The 14999-nt window shown below is 40.8% G+C and overlaps 1 protein-coding gene across 1 annotated transcript in view; it reads right to left on the bottom strand.

Annotated features, from left to right (window-relative positions):
* The window catches only part of mc5ra (melanocortin 5a receptor), a 39559-nt gene extending 25892 nt beyond the window's left edge, over positions 1–13667 (bottom strand). The window contains exon 1 of the mRNA XM_090209449.1: positions 13387–13667. The gene's annotated coding sequence lies outside the window, so the exon portion shown is untranslated. The remainder of the gene's footprint in view (positions 1–13386) is intronic.
* Between the last annotated feature and the right edge of the window lie 1332 nt (positions 13668–14999).

Here is a 14999-nt window from a genome sequence, read left to right as displayed (position 1 = left end):
GCCCCCAAACCTCACTTCCATAAAGTGCTATTGGTAGGATTACACTGTCAAATATTTTAGTCCAAATTCTAATTGGGATGTTGATTTTGAATAATTTCATTTTTATTGCATACATTGCTCTGCGGGCTTTTTCTTTGAGTGCCTTCACTGCCATATTAAAGTTTCCCGATGCAGATATGGTCAGACAAAGGTAGGTGTAATTTTTTGTGTGTTCAATTAAGGTGTTGTTCAGGGTGAATTTACATTTGTGTTTCTGACATCTGTTTTTTTTTTTGGAAAATCATGATTTTAGTTTTTTGGAAATTTACTGCCAGGGCCCAATTATGGCAATACTGCTCCAGAATATTAATGTTTTGTTGAAGACCTTCTTTGGTTGGTGATAGAAGTACCAAGTCATCAGCATATAGCAGGTATTTCACCTCTGTGTCAAATAGTGTGAGTCCTGGGGCTGGAGATTGGTCCAACATGTCTGCTAATTCATTGATATAAATGTTGAAAAGATGTGGACTCCAATTGCAGCCTTGTCTCACACCTCGACATTGTGAAAAAAATTCTGTTCTTTGGTTTTTGATTTTTATTACACACTTGTTTTCTGTGTACATACATTTTATTAAGTCATACACCTTACCACCAAGCCCACTTTGTAGAATTTTGTAGAATAGCCCTTCATGCCAAATCGAATCAAATGCTTTTTTAAAGTCAATAAAGCAAGCAAAGATTTTGCCCTCTTTTTTTTGGTGGACGTGTTTATTAATTAGTGTGTGTAAGGTGTATATATGGTCAGTAGTGCGATGGTTAGGGAGAAAGCCAATTTGACATTTACTTATTACATTTTTTTCTTGAAGAAAGGTTTGAATTCTTGAATTCAAAATGCTACAGAAAATCTTTCCCAAGTTACTGTTGACTCAAATTCCCCTGTAATTATTGGGGTCTGATTTGTCTCCACTTTTGTGGATAGGGGAGACATCAGGGAAGCAGCCAGAAGTTAAAACCATGTTGAACAATTTAAGCACAGCATTTTGCAACTCAGGTGTGCTGTTTTTCAGCATTTCATTTCTGATGTTGTCTACACCACAAGCCTTTTTTGATTTAATAGATTTTAGCTTTTCATTTAGTTCTTGTTGGGTTATTGGGTAATCTAATGGATTTTGGTTGTTTTTAATGACTGATTCCAGGATGTTCAATTTTTCTTTAATTTCTAATTGGTTCTGTTGTAAGTCTTTTTGTGGGATGTTTTTGTATAGATTATCAAAGTAAGTTTTCCAAATTCCTACATCTTGTATGGCTAATTCTTGTGGCTTTGTTGTGCTTAAATTGTTCCACATGTCCCAGAACTGATTTTGGTCAATTGCGTTTTCAATTTCATCAAGTGTCTTGTTGGTATAATTCAATTTCTTGCATTTCAGTGTTTGTTTATACTGTTTCAGAGTTTCAAAGTATTCATATCGTAGCTCTGGGTTGTTTTGCTGCTTATGTTTTTTGTTTGACATTTGTCTTAGGTGTTTTCTAATTGTTTTACATTCATTATCAAACCATTTGTCAGAAACATTTTGATTTTTGCTTCTGATGTTGCGTTGCTTTGGTTTTCTCAAATTTGCTTTCGATGCTGCTTTTTGGAATATGCAGTTGATGTTTTGAGTAGCCAAATTGACACCATCTTTATTGTTTTGGTACTGTGAGTTATTGAAAAACTGTATAGAGTTCATCATTTCATTTGAGTTCAATGTTTCAATGAATGCCTCTGCACTGTTTGGAGCCCATCTGAACGATTGGTTTATGTTGTAAAGTTTATTGGGCTGTTTTTTTGAATGAATATTGCCGGTTAATTTCTTCAGAAACACGTTGATCTGACTGTGATCTGACAATGGTGTCTGTGGTCTGACAGTGAATGCACTAATGGAGGAGGGGTCAATGTCAGTGATGGCATAATCGACTACACTTGTCCCAAGAGCTGAGCAGTAAGTAAACTGACCTAAAGAGTCCCCTCTGATTCTACCATTAAGCATATACAGGCCTAAGGCTCGACAGAGATGTACTAACTCTTTTCCATTTTTGTTCAGTATTTGGTCAGGACTGTTTCTATTATTTATAATAGGGCTACTGTACAAGGAGGGGTGTCCAAATATGTGGTGGTTACCTCCCGCATCAGTGTAGTCAGGCTCAGAACCTGTTCTTGCATTGAAATCTCCACAAAGAAGCACTTTACCCTGCGCCTGAAATGTAATGATTTCTGTCTGGAGATTGTCAAAAAACTGATCATCATAATATGATGAATCTGAAGGAGGAGCATAAGCTGCACATATGTATACATCATTGTCACAATAGATTGTACCTTTGTTAAGTTTTAGCCAAATGTGAGTGGTACCTTTTTTCATTTCATTCAGTGCTAAGTCCTGCTTATGCCAAATGATGATTCCACCTGAGTCTCGGCCCCGTTTAACATGTTTATGTTTGATTGATGGTAGTAAACTTTCTCTATAGCCTGAGGGACACTGAGTATCTATGTCTCCACGACACCATGTTTCCAGTAGGATTATGATGTCCTGTCCCTTGATGTTTTTAATCAATTCTGGATTTGTAGTTTTATAACCAAAATGTGAAGAGTATAGGCCCTGGATATTCCAAGAGCTGATAGTTAATGATCTCATTTATAATAAGTGATATTCACTGGTTTGAGTAAAGTACATCGAAAAAAAAAAGAAAAAAAAATACTATATATATATATATATATATATACACACATACCTACATACACATACATATCTCTCTCTCTCTCTCTCTCTCACTCTCTCACACACACACATCCTCACACTCTTTTGCACACACCCACACTCTCTCTCTCTTTCTCTCACACTCTCACACCCCTCACTCACTCTCACACACCCTCACACTCTCTCTCACACACACCCTCACACTCTCTCTCACACACCCTCACACTCTCTCTCTCTCTCACACACCCTTACTCTCTCTCTCTCTCACACACCCTCACACTCTCACACACACCCTCACACACACACTCTCTCTCACCCTCACTCTCTCACACCCTCTCTCTCTCTCACCCTCTCTCTCTCACACACACCCTCACACACACTCTCTCTCTCTCTCTCTCTCTCTCTCTCTCACCCTCACACCCTCTCTCTCTCTCACACACACCCTCACACTCTCTTTCACACTCTCACACTCTCTCTCACACACCCTCACACTCTCTCTCACACACACCCTCACACTCTCTCTCTCTCCCACTCTCTCTCTCACACACACCCTCACACTCTCTCTCTCTCACACACACCCTCACACTCTCTCTCTCTCACACACTGACACCCTCACATTCTCTCTCTCTCACACACACACATCCTCACATTCTCTCTCTCTCACACACACATCCTCACTCTCTCTCTCACACACCCTCACACTCTATCTTTCTCACACACCCTCTCTCTCTCACACACCCTCACACTCTCTCTCTCACACACCCTAACACTCTCTCTCTCACACACCCTCACACACTCTCTCTCTCTCACACACCCTCACATTCTCACACCCACACAGTCTCTCACTCTCTCACACCCTCACTCTCTCACACACCCTCAAACTCTCTCTTACACACCCTCACACTCTCTCACTCTCACACCCACACTCTCTCCCACACTCTCTCTCACACTCTCTCTCTCACTCACTCTCTCTCTCTCTCTCTCTCTCTCACACACACTCTCACACTCTCTCTCACACACCCTCACTCTCTCTCTCTCTCTCTCTCTCTCTCTCACTCTCACACCATCTCTCTCCCTTCCTCAGGTCACTCATCCATCGCTCCTCAATCTTCCTCTAATATTCCATATAAATATGAGCTTCCATCTCGATCCCTTCCTCAGGTCTCTCATCCATCTCTCCTCAATCCTCTACTATTCTATTTAAACGGGAGCCCACATATCTCTCCTCCCAATTTGTCCCAACAGGCTTTGAACATTGACTCGCTGTTGAGTCTCTGTCTGGACCCACGCAACCCCAACTTCCTCACACCCACGCACTGAACCGCTGACTCAAGCTCGCAGGCACACAGAACCACAGAGAGCAGATAGAGAGCTGCAGAACATGTTATTTTATTAAACAGTCTGGCCGAATGGCAGACAAGCAATATACTGAAAGTGTAATTGTCTGGGTAACTCTACTGACAGTGTAGGTGTTTAGGATGGTAACTCTACTGACAGTGTAGGTGTCCAGGATGGTAACTCTACTGATAGTGTAGGTGTTTAGGATGGTAACTCTACTGACAGTGTAGGTGTCTAGGATGGTAACTCTAGTGTTAGTGTACGTGTCTAGGTAACTCTTGTTCTATTGTAGGTGTCTAAGATGGTTACTCTGCTGATGGTGTAGGTGTTTAGGTAACAATAGTGATAGTGTAGTTGTCTGGGTAACTCTACTGACAGTGTAGGTGTCTAGGATGGTAACTCTAGTGTTTGTGTAAATGTCTAGGATTGCAACTCAAGTGTTAGTGTAATTGTCTTGGTAACTCTACTGATGGTGTAGGTATCTCGGTAACTCTACTGATAGTGTAGGTGTCTAGGATGGTAACTCAAGTGTTAGTGTACGTGTCTAGGTAACTCTTGTTCTATTGTAGGTGTCTAAGATGGTTACTCTGCTGATGGTGTAGGTGTTTAGGTAACAATAGTGATAGTGTAGTTGTCTGGGTAACTCTACTGACAGTGTCGGTGTCTAGGATGGCAACTCTACTGACTGTGTAGGTGCCTAGGCAAATCCACTGATGGTGTAGGTCTCTAGGGTGGTAACTCTACTGATAGTGTAGGTGTCTAGGATGGTAACTCTAGTGATAGTGTAGGTCTCTAGGATGGTAACTCTGGTGACAGTGTAGGTGTCCAGGATGGTAACTCTACTGATTGTTGAGGTGTCTAGGATGGTAACTCTACTGATAGTGTAGGTGTCTAGGATGGTAACTCAAGTGTTAGTGTACGTGTCTAGGTAACTCTTGTTCTATTGTAGGTGTCTAAGATGGTTACTCTGCTGATGGTGTAGGTGTTTAGGTAACAATAGTGATAGTGTAGTTGTCTGGGTAACTCTACTGACAGTGTCGGTGTCTAGGATGGCAACTCTACTGACTGTGTAGGTGCCTAGGCAAATCCACTGATGGTGTAGGTCTCTAGGGTGGTAACTCTACTGATAGTGTAGGTGTCTAGGATGGTAACTCTAGTGATAGTGTAGGTCTCTAGGATGGTAACTCTGGTGACAGTGTAGGTGTCCAGGATGGTAACTCTAGTGATAGTGTAGGTCTCTAGGATGGTAACTCTACTGATAGTTGAGGTGTCTAGGATGGTAACTCTAGTGATAGTGTAGGTGTCTAGGATGGTAACTCTAGTGATAGTGTAGGTCTCTAGGATGGTAACTCTGGTGACAGTGTAGGTGTCCAGGATGGTAACTCTAGTGATAGTGTAGGTCTCTAGGATGGTAACTCTACTGATTGTTGAGGTGTCTAGGATGGTAACTCTAGTGATAGTGTAGGTGTCTAGGATGGTAACTCTACTGACAGTGTAGGTGCCTAGGCAAATCCACTGACAGTGTAGGTGTCTAGGATGGTAACTCTACTGACAGTGTAGGTGTCTAGGATGGTAACTCAAGTGTTAGTGTACGTGTCTAGGTAACTCTTGTTCTATTGTAGGTGTCTAAGATGGTTACTCTGCTGATGGTGTAGGTGTTTAGGTAACTCTAGTGATAGTGTAGGTTTCTGGGTAACTCTACTGATAGTGTAGGTGTCTAGAATGGTAACTCTACTGATAGTGTAGGTGTCTAGGTAACTCTAGTGATAGTGTAGTTGTCTGGGTTACTCTACTGACAGTGTAGGTGTCTAGGATGGTAACTCTACTCACAGTGTAGGTGTCTAGGATGGTAACTCTACTGACAGTGTAGGTGTCTAGGATGGTAACTCTACTGACAGTGTAGGTGTCTAGGATGGTAACTCTACTCACAGTGTAGGTGTCTAGGATGGTAACTCTACTCACAGTGTAGGTGTCCAGGATGGTAACTCTACTGACAGTGTAGGTGTCCAGGATGGTAACTCTACTGACAGTGTAGGTGTCTAGGATGGTAACTCTACTGACAGTGTAGGTGTCTAGGATGGTAACTCTACTGACAGTGTAGGTGTCTAGGATGGTAACTCTACTGACAGTGTAGGTGTCTAGGTAACTACTGATTGCGTAGGTATCTAGGTAACTCTACTGATAGTGTAGGTGTCTAGGTAACTCTACTTATTGTTTAGGTGTCTAGGTAACTCTACGGATAGTGTAGTTGTCTTGGTAAATCTGGAATATTACTGAATAGTGAATTTGGCCGGGGTTCAATCAGATATGTGGTAACCCACAAATGCATAGCTTGTTGTTGTTTTTGTTCAGGTGATGTCAGCGGTGTCTGAGCTTTGGAGCTGTCAAAACCACAAGCAGCTCCCGCCGTTATACCTGTTGCCGAGTTTGAACACTTTCGGCTGAAATAAATCCTTATTATTTGATTTGAATGATTTTCAATTTGACTGTCATTATTTCCATAGTTCTGAACTTTTAATGCCAGTGAGAAATACAGTTGAAGTCGGAAGTTTACATACACCTTAGCCAAATACATTTTAACTCAGTTTTTCACAATTCCTGACATTTAATCCTAGTAAACATTCCCTGTTTTAGGTCAGGAAGGATCACCACTTTATTTTAAGAATGTGAAATGTCAGAATAATAGTCGAGAGAATGATTTATTTCAGCTTTTATTTCTTTCATCACACTCCCAGTGGGTCAGAAGTTTACATACACTCAATTAGTATTTGGTAGCATTGCCTTTAAATTGTTTAACTTTGGTCAAATGTTTCAGGTTGCCTTCCACAAGCTCCTCACAATAAGTTGGGTGAATTTTGGCCCATTCCTCCTGACATAGCTTGTGTAACCGAGTCAGGTTTGTAGGCCTCCTTGCTCACACACGCTTTTTCAGTTCTGCCCACAAATGTCCTGTAGGTTTGAGGTCAGGGCTTTGTGATGTCCACTCCAATACATTGATTTTGTTGTCCTTTTGTCTTATGCCACAAATTTGGAAGTATGCTTGGGGCCATTGTACTTTTAGAAGACCCATTTGAGACCAAGCTTTAACTTCCTGACTGATGTCTTGAGATGTTGCTTTATTATATCCACATCATTTTCCTACCTCATGGTGCCATCTATTTTGTGAAGTTCACCAGTCCCTCCTGCAGCAAAGCACCCCCACAAAATGATGCTGCCACTCCCGTGCTTCACGGTTGGGATGGTGTTCTTCGGCTTGCAAGCCTCCCCCTTTTCCCTCCAAGCATAACGATGGTCATTATGGCCAAAGAGTTCTATTTTTATTTCATAAGACTAGAGGACATTTCTCCAAAAATTATGATCTTTGTCCCTATGTGCACAGTTTAAAAGTATTTTGTAAGGTGTTCCAAGACGATGGTGCAGAGTACATAAAAGCCCTTTTACCAAATTCAGTTCGGAAATTTGGAACAGTTAGCAGGATAAAGTCCAGCAAACGAAGAGAGTACCCACCACATTTCTGAACAATAACAATGCCCAAATATAAAGGTAGTAAACCCAAAATGGCTTTGTACATAAAAGTATACCAGCGACTGAGCCTACGAGTGACGAGAAGGTCAGCCAACCCTGGTATACAAAGTGCAGTTGTGCGTAAGGGTTTTTCACTTTAAAATAAATCACAAAAGTGCCATGGTAAAGAGTGTCAATTGATCTCAAATACTGAGCGGAAGCATTCATACAGTATATAAAATATCCCCATAGTCTATTAAAGGCATAAATGTAGCTGATACTAGCCTCCTTCTGGCTTCAAAAGAAAAACAGTCCTTATTCCTAAAATAAAATCCCAATTTCAGCTTCAATTTCTTTGTAAGTTGTTGAATATGCAATTTAAAAGAGAGGCTGTCATCAATTAAAATTCCAAGATATTTATATGAGGTTACAACCTATTTCTTGCATTAGAAAACACCATTAGTTTAGTTTTGTCAGTATTGAGGATAAGCTTCAATTGACACAAGGTATGTTGAACAGTATAAAAAGCAGTTTGCATGTTCTGGAAAGCTTTTGTAAGAGACGAGGCACAACAGTAAATAACAGTATCATCAGCATAAAAATGAAGTTGCGCATTTTGGACATTTTTTTCTACATCATTTATATAAATAGTGAATAAGAGAGGACCAAGTACAGAGCCTTGGGGCTCACCTTTCAAGACAGACAATTTAAGAGACATAAGCCTATCAAATTGAGTGCACTGAGTTCTATCAGACAGATAGTTAGCAAACCATGCAACTGCATGCTCCAAAAGACCTACACTTGACAATCTCTGCCTTAGTATAGCATGATCAACTGTATCAAAAGCCTTAGAGAGATCAATAAAAAGTGAAACACAGTGCTGTTTTTTGTCAATGGTTTCAGTGATATCATTTAAAACCTTCATGGCTGCTGTAATTGTGCTATGCTTCTTCCTGAAGCCCGATTGGTACATTGATAAAATAGAGTTAGTAAATAAAAAACTATTTTAGCTGTTCACTTACAAGGGTTTCAAGTATTTTCACCAGGGGTGACAGCTTTGAGATTGACCGATAATTATTTAAAAGAGTTGGATCTCCCCCTTTTAAAAGTGGTAGGGCAAATGCTGATTTCATTACATTCCAGGGTTAGATTGAACAGAGATGTAAGTGGTTCAGCTATGAAATCAGCTGCCAGATTTAAAAAGCAGGGATCCAAAAGATCAGGACCTGCAGGCTTTCTCTGATCTAAGGATTTGAGGGCTTTATGTACCACCTGCACTGAGAATGGCAAAAAGCTAAACGTTTGACCAGCTCTCACTGGTTCATCCACACATGGTTGTACAGAGACAGAGGACACTGAATCAAACAGCCTACCAGATGATACAAAGTGCTCATTGAAACAATTCAGCATTTCAGTTTTGTCATTTACAGCAACAGAGTCCTTCAAAACACATGACGGTAATTCATTAACATTACTGTTACCAGACATAAACTTAATAGCCTTACTGTGGATATAGATACTTTTGAAACTGTTTCCTCCAGCATCTTCACAAGGTCCTTTGCTGTTGTTCTGGAATTGATTTGCACTTTTCGCACCAAAGTACATTCATCTCTAGGAAACAGAACGAGTCTCATTCCTGAGCGGTATGATGGCTGCGTGGTCCCATGGTGTTTATACTTACGTACTATTGTTTGTACAGATGAACGTGGTACCTTCAGGCATTCGGAAATTGCTCTCAAGGATGAACTAGACTTGTGGAAGTCTACAAATCTATTTATGAGGTCTTGGCTGATTTACTTTCATTTTCCCATGATGTCAAGCAAATAGGCACTGAGTTTGAAGGTAGACCTTGAAATACATACACAGGTACACCTCCAATTGACTCAAATGATGTCAATTAGCCTATCAGAAGCTTCTCAAGCCATGACATCATTTTCTGGTATTTTCCAAGCTATTTAAAGGCACAGTCAACTTAGTGTATGTAAACTTCTGACCCACTGGAATTGTGGAACAGTGAATTTTAAGTGAAATAATCTGTCTGTAAACAATTGTTGGAAAAATGACTTGTGTCATGCACAAAATAGATGTGCTAACCGACTTCCAAAAACTATAGTTTGTTTAACAAGAAATTTGTGGAGTGATTGAAAAACGAGTTTTAATGACTCCAACCTAAGTGTATGTAAAATTGTAAAATGTATGAGAACTTCCGACTTCAACTGTAGGTCAGGTGTGGTTTCTTGACAAAGGCCATAAGAGTAGCCACTCACCAATTTGACATCTCCGACGTAGTTACACCTCTGACATCGCCTAAACAGAAGGCAATGATAAGCTATTGTTTTTTTCATCTATCAGCGGTTACCGCTGATCTGAGTGAATCCTGGCCTTAATAAGTCCTCTGTTAGTGATGGTTGCACAGTTATTATTGCATAGCAGAGATAATAGCATGTTAGGAAATGACTGTGTTCATGACTGATCATTATTTACTTACATTTGATATTTGAGTCATTTAGCAGACTCTCTTATTTGTGCATTAATCTTCAGATAGCTAGGTGAACAGCAACATATCACAATCATAGAAAGTACATTTTCACTCAACAAAGTCTTTATCAGTCGGTGCTTGTAGGAAGAGATAAGTACCTTTCTTTACTCTGTGGTAGTTATTTAAGATACATTTCAAAGAGGTAGTGTTTCAGACATTTTCAGAAGATTGGCAGGCAGGAACTCTGCTATTCTTTAGACTTTATTGGGAAGCTTGTTACACCATTGGGGTGCCAGGACAAAGAAGAGCTTGGACTGGGTTGAGCGGGAGGTGCCCTTCCGTATGGTTGGGAGGGCCAAGAGACCATAGGTGTCAGGATAGATTACTTGGGTTGGGGTGTAGGGTTTGTGGAAGCTAATGGAGTGAGCAGAGGAGCGGTGTGAGACGGGAGAACTTTGGAAGGTTGATTACAAAGCAGGCTTCTGAGGTTTGGATAAGTTGCAGAGGTTTGATGGAACAAACAGGGAGACCAGCCAACAGAGAGTTGCAGTAGTCTAGAAGGTAGAGGACAATAGGGGAGCCCAGCCAACAGAGTGTTGCAGTAGTCTAGAAGGTAGAGAACAAGAGGGGAGCCCAGCCAACAGAGAGTTGCAGTAGTCTAGAAGGTAGACAACCTGCAACGCTTACTGTGAGGAAGGGTTTTGCTCGACGAATGTTGTAGAGAATGAACCTGCAGGAGCGAGTTACTGCATTGATGTTTGCAGAGAATGACAAGTCGTTGTCCAGGGTCACGATTCTTTGCAATCTGAGAGGATGATACTGTGGAGTTGTTAATCATTCATCAGAGGTCTTAGAGTGAGCAGGCCTTCCCTGGGAGGAAGAACAGCTCCATTTTGTAGAGGTTGAGCTTGAGGGCCAACATCCAAGTTGCGTCACCACATGACCAAAGGTATGTGGACATCTACTCGTTGAACATCTCATTCCAAAATCATGAGCATTAATATGGAGTTGGTCCCCCCTTTGCTGCTACATCCTCCACTCTTTCTAACCTTTATTTAACTAGGCAAGCCAATTTAGAGCAAATTCTTATTTTTAATGATGGCCTAGGAACAGTGGGTTAACTGCCTTGTTCAGGGGCAGAATAACAGATTTTTACCTTGTCAGCTCAGGGATTCGAACTTGCAACCTTTCGGTTACTAGTCCAACACTCTAACCACTAGGCTACCTGCCACCCCCATGCTGTCTTCTGGGAAGGCTTTTCCAATAAATGTTGGAACATTGCTGCAGGGACTTGCTTTCATTCAGCGACAAGAGCATTAGTGAGGTCAGGCACCGATGTTGGGCGATTAGGCCTGGCTGGCAGTCGGTGTTCCAATTCATCCCAAAGGTGTTTGATGGGGTTGAGGTCAGGTCTCCGTGCAGGCCAGTCAAGTTCTTCCACACCGATCTCAACAAACCATTTCTGGATAGACCCTGTTTTGTGAGCAGGGGCATTGTCATCCTGAAACTCTTAGGGAAAGGGCCTTCCCCAAATGTGGAAGCACAGAATCGTCTAGAATGTAAGTGTATGCTGTACATTAAGATTTCCCTTCAATGGAACTAAGGGGCCTAGCCTGAACCATGAAAAACAGCCCCAGAACAGCGTGATTCATCCCTCCAGAGAACACGTTTCCACTGCTCCATTGTCCAATGGTTGCTCCTAGACGTTTGCACTTCACAATCATAGTACTTCCAGTTGACCAGGTCAGCTCTAGCAGGACAGAAATTGGAAACATCCCATGACAGTGCCACATTGAAAGTCACTGAGCTCTCCAGTAAGGCCATTCATTCTACTGCCAATTTTTTGTATTTGTATTTATTATGGATCCCCATTAGTTCCCTGCCAAAGCAGAAGCTACTCTTCCTGGGGTCCAGCAAAATTAAGGCAGTTTATACCATTTTAAAAACATTAAAATACATTCACAGATTTCACAACACACTGTGTGACCTCTGGCATATCTACAGTACTAAATTCATGTGAATGTATAGTGTGTGTGTGTGTGTGTGTGTGTGTGTGTGTGTGTGTGTGTGTGTGTGTGTGTGTGTGTTTGTCTGTCTGTGTGTGTGCGCGTGTCTGTGCCAATGTTTGTGTCGCTTCAGTCCTCAATGTTCCATAAGGTGTTTTTGTAAATCTAATTTTACTGCTCCATCAGTTACTTGATGTGGAATAGAGTTCCATGTACTCATGGCTCTATATACTGCTGTGTGCCTCCCATAGTCTGTTCTGGACTTGGGGTCTGTGAAGAGACCTCTTGTGGCATGTCTTGTGGGGTACGCATGGGTGTCAGAGCTGTGTGCCAATAGTTTAAAAAGACAGCTCGGTGCATTCAACCTCTCATAAATATAAGTAGTGATGAAGTCAATCTCTCCACTACTGAAATAGCTTACTGAAAAAGCCGAATCCACTAATTTGAAGGGGTGTTGACATACTTTTGTGTCTATGGTGTAGTCATAATAATGATACTATTAAAACAATGTCATATTTTGTATTATCAGCAAACTAATCTATGATATTGATGACCATGTTCTGAGACGTGTTATAGAGCAAAGCATTACAAACAGTACATTATTCTCAATAGATCTCTCTATAATAGATCAGCTCTCCAGTACATTATTCTCAATAGATCTCTCTATAATAGATCAACTCTCCAGTACGTTATTCTCTATAGATCTCTCTATAATAGATCAACTCTCCAGTACGTTATTCTCTATAGATCTCTCTATAATAGATCAACTCTCCAGTACATTATTCTCTATAGATCTCTCTATAATAGATCAACTCTCCAGTACGTTATTCTCTATAGATCTCTCTATAATAGATCAGCTCTCCAGTACATTATTCTCTATAGATCTCTCTATAATAGATCAACTCTCCAGTATGTTATTCTCTATAGATCTCTCTATAATAGATCAACTCTCCAATACGTTATTCTCTATAGATCTCTCTATAATAGATCAGCTCACCAGTACATTATTCTCTATAGATCTCTCTATAATAGATCAATTATCCCGTAGGAGTTGCTGCCTAGCCTATAGTTGGTGAATTTTTATAGTGGATATAACATTGAAGATCTGACATTGTTTCAAAGGTACAAATGTAACTTATTTTAAGTTTGTTCATGTTGAAAATTTGTTACAATGATGACATTATCCTACTGTTGAAATTTCACCGTTTAAATATTTTTTTCAAATCAATTTATTTTCCATGAAGATTCCAAGTCACAATATATTGACAACATCTTTGAAACTACATTGCTTCAACCAGTTTGTGCCCAGTGGGCAGTATCCATAAAATGTAATTTGTGGAGCGCTCACCTTCGGACTGCATGATGCTTGCTGAAGCTGGATTGAATCCGCTATAGCCGGTAGCCAGTATAGCAGCTTGCCAGTGCTTGATTTAGCAATGATTCTAGCGCGAGGAGAGACTGCCAGCAGGTCCGATGGATGGAACAGGGAATGACAGCATTACTGGATGTATCAATAGATGACGAGGGATCCTCCTCTCTCTCCTCTGCATTGCTCTGTTTCAACGATATGATACATGCTCCTCCGGCTCATCGACCCTCCTCTATGTTGCTCTGTTTCAACAATATGATACGTTCTCCTCCAGCTCATCGACGTAGCTCAACACGTAGACTAACTTCCTGTAGGGAGCAGAGAGATCCTGGTTTGGTAGCTCAACACATAGACTAACTTCCTGTAGGGAGCAGAGAGATCCTGGTTTGGTAGCTCAACATGTAGACTAACTTGCTGCAGGGAGCAGAGAGATCCTGGTTTGTTCATGTTCTACACAGACAAGACACCTCATGAAGCAATTCATTCAAGTCATGGATTTATTTTAGTATTATTTGGTACTTTGGTGTACAAAGGAAACAAATAAATAATTATTTCAGAACAATCCAAATGCAGCATCATGTTTTAGAATGAGGAAGATTGGGGTTTGCAAAATTATGTCTCAAATTTATTTACCATAAAGTCAATCTAGTCAGTGACTATCATATATATTCACTCCCCTTGGATTATTTCAAATTTGTATTTTTAAAACAGCCCTGCTTTTTATTTTTATTTTTAAACAGCCCTGCTGTGAAGTAGTAACTAGCATCAAAGGCCCAGCTTGAGATAATTAGACATAATTTTCTGTAAGGTCCTTCAGTAGAGCAGTGAATTCATAGTTATTTAGACAGGTTACCTTGGCGTTCTTGGACACAAGGACGATGGTTGTCTACTTGAAACATGTAGGTATTACAGACTGGGTCAGGGAGAGGTTGAAAATGTCAGTCAAGACACTAGCCAGCTTGTCAGCGCATGCTCTGAGTACACATCCTGGTAATCTGTCTGGTCTGGTGGCCTTGTGAATGTTAACCTGTTTAAAGTTCCCACTCACATCAGCTACGGAGAGCATGATCACACAGTTGTCCGGAACCGTTGGTGCTCTCATGCATGGTTCAGTGTTACTAGCTTCAAAATGAGTATAGAAGGCATTTAGCTCATCTGGTAGGCTCGCGTCACTGTGCAGCTCGCATATGGGTTTACCTTTGTAGTTGGTGATCATTTGCAATCCCTGACACATCCAACGAGCGTCAGAGCCGGTGTCTTAGGATTCGTTCTTAGTCCTGTTTTGATGCTTTGCCTGTTTGATGGTTCGTTCGAGGGCACAGTGAGATTTCTTATAAGCGATTAGAGTCTTGCACCAAGAAGACAGTGAATGTTCGAGTAGTCTATTTACAGTGTGGATTTGAATCTGATTGAAAATCTATAGCAAGACTTGAAAATTACTGTTGAGCAATGATCTTAAACAAATTTGACAGAGCTTGAAGTATTTAGAAAATAATGCACATGTCACGCCCTGGTCTTAGTATTCTGTTTTCTCTTTATTATTTTTGGTTAGGCCAGGGTGTGACATGGGTGATTATGTGTTTGTCTTGTCT

Source organism: Oncorhynchus mykiss, chromosome 18 (genome assembly GCF_057628025.1).
Source record: "Oncorhynchus mykiss isolate SJ-2025 chromosome 18, ASM5762802v1, whole genome shotgun sequence".
Taxonomy (NCBI): domain Eukaryota; kingdom Metazoa; phylum Chordata; class Actinopteri; order Salmoniformes; family Salmonidae; genus Oncorhynchus; species Oncorhynchus mykiss.
Note: the sequence above shows the minus strand (reverse complement) of the source record. Positions and strands in the feature narration are given on the sequence as shown.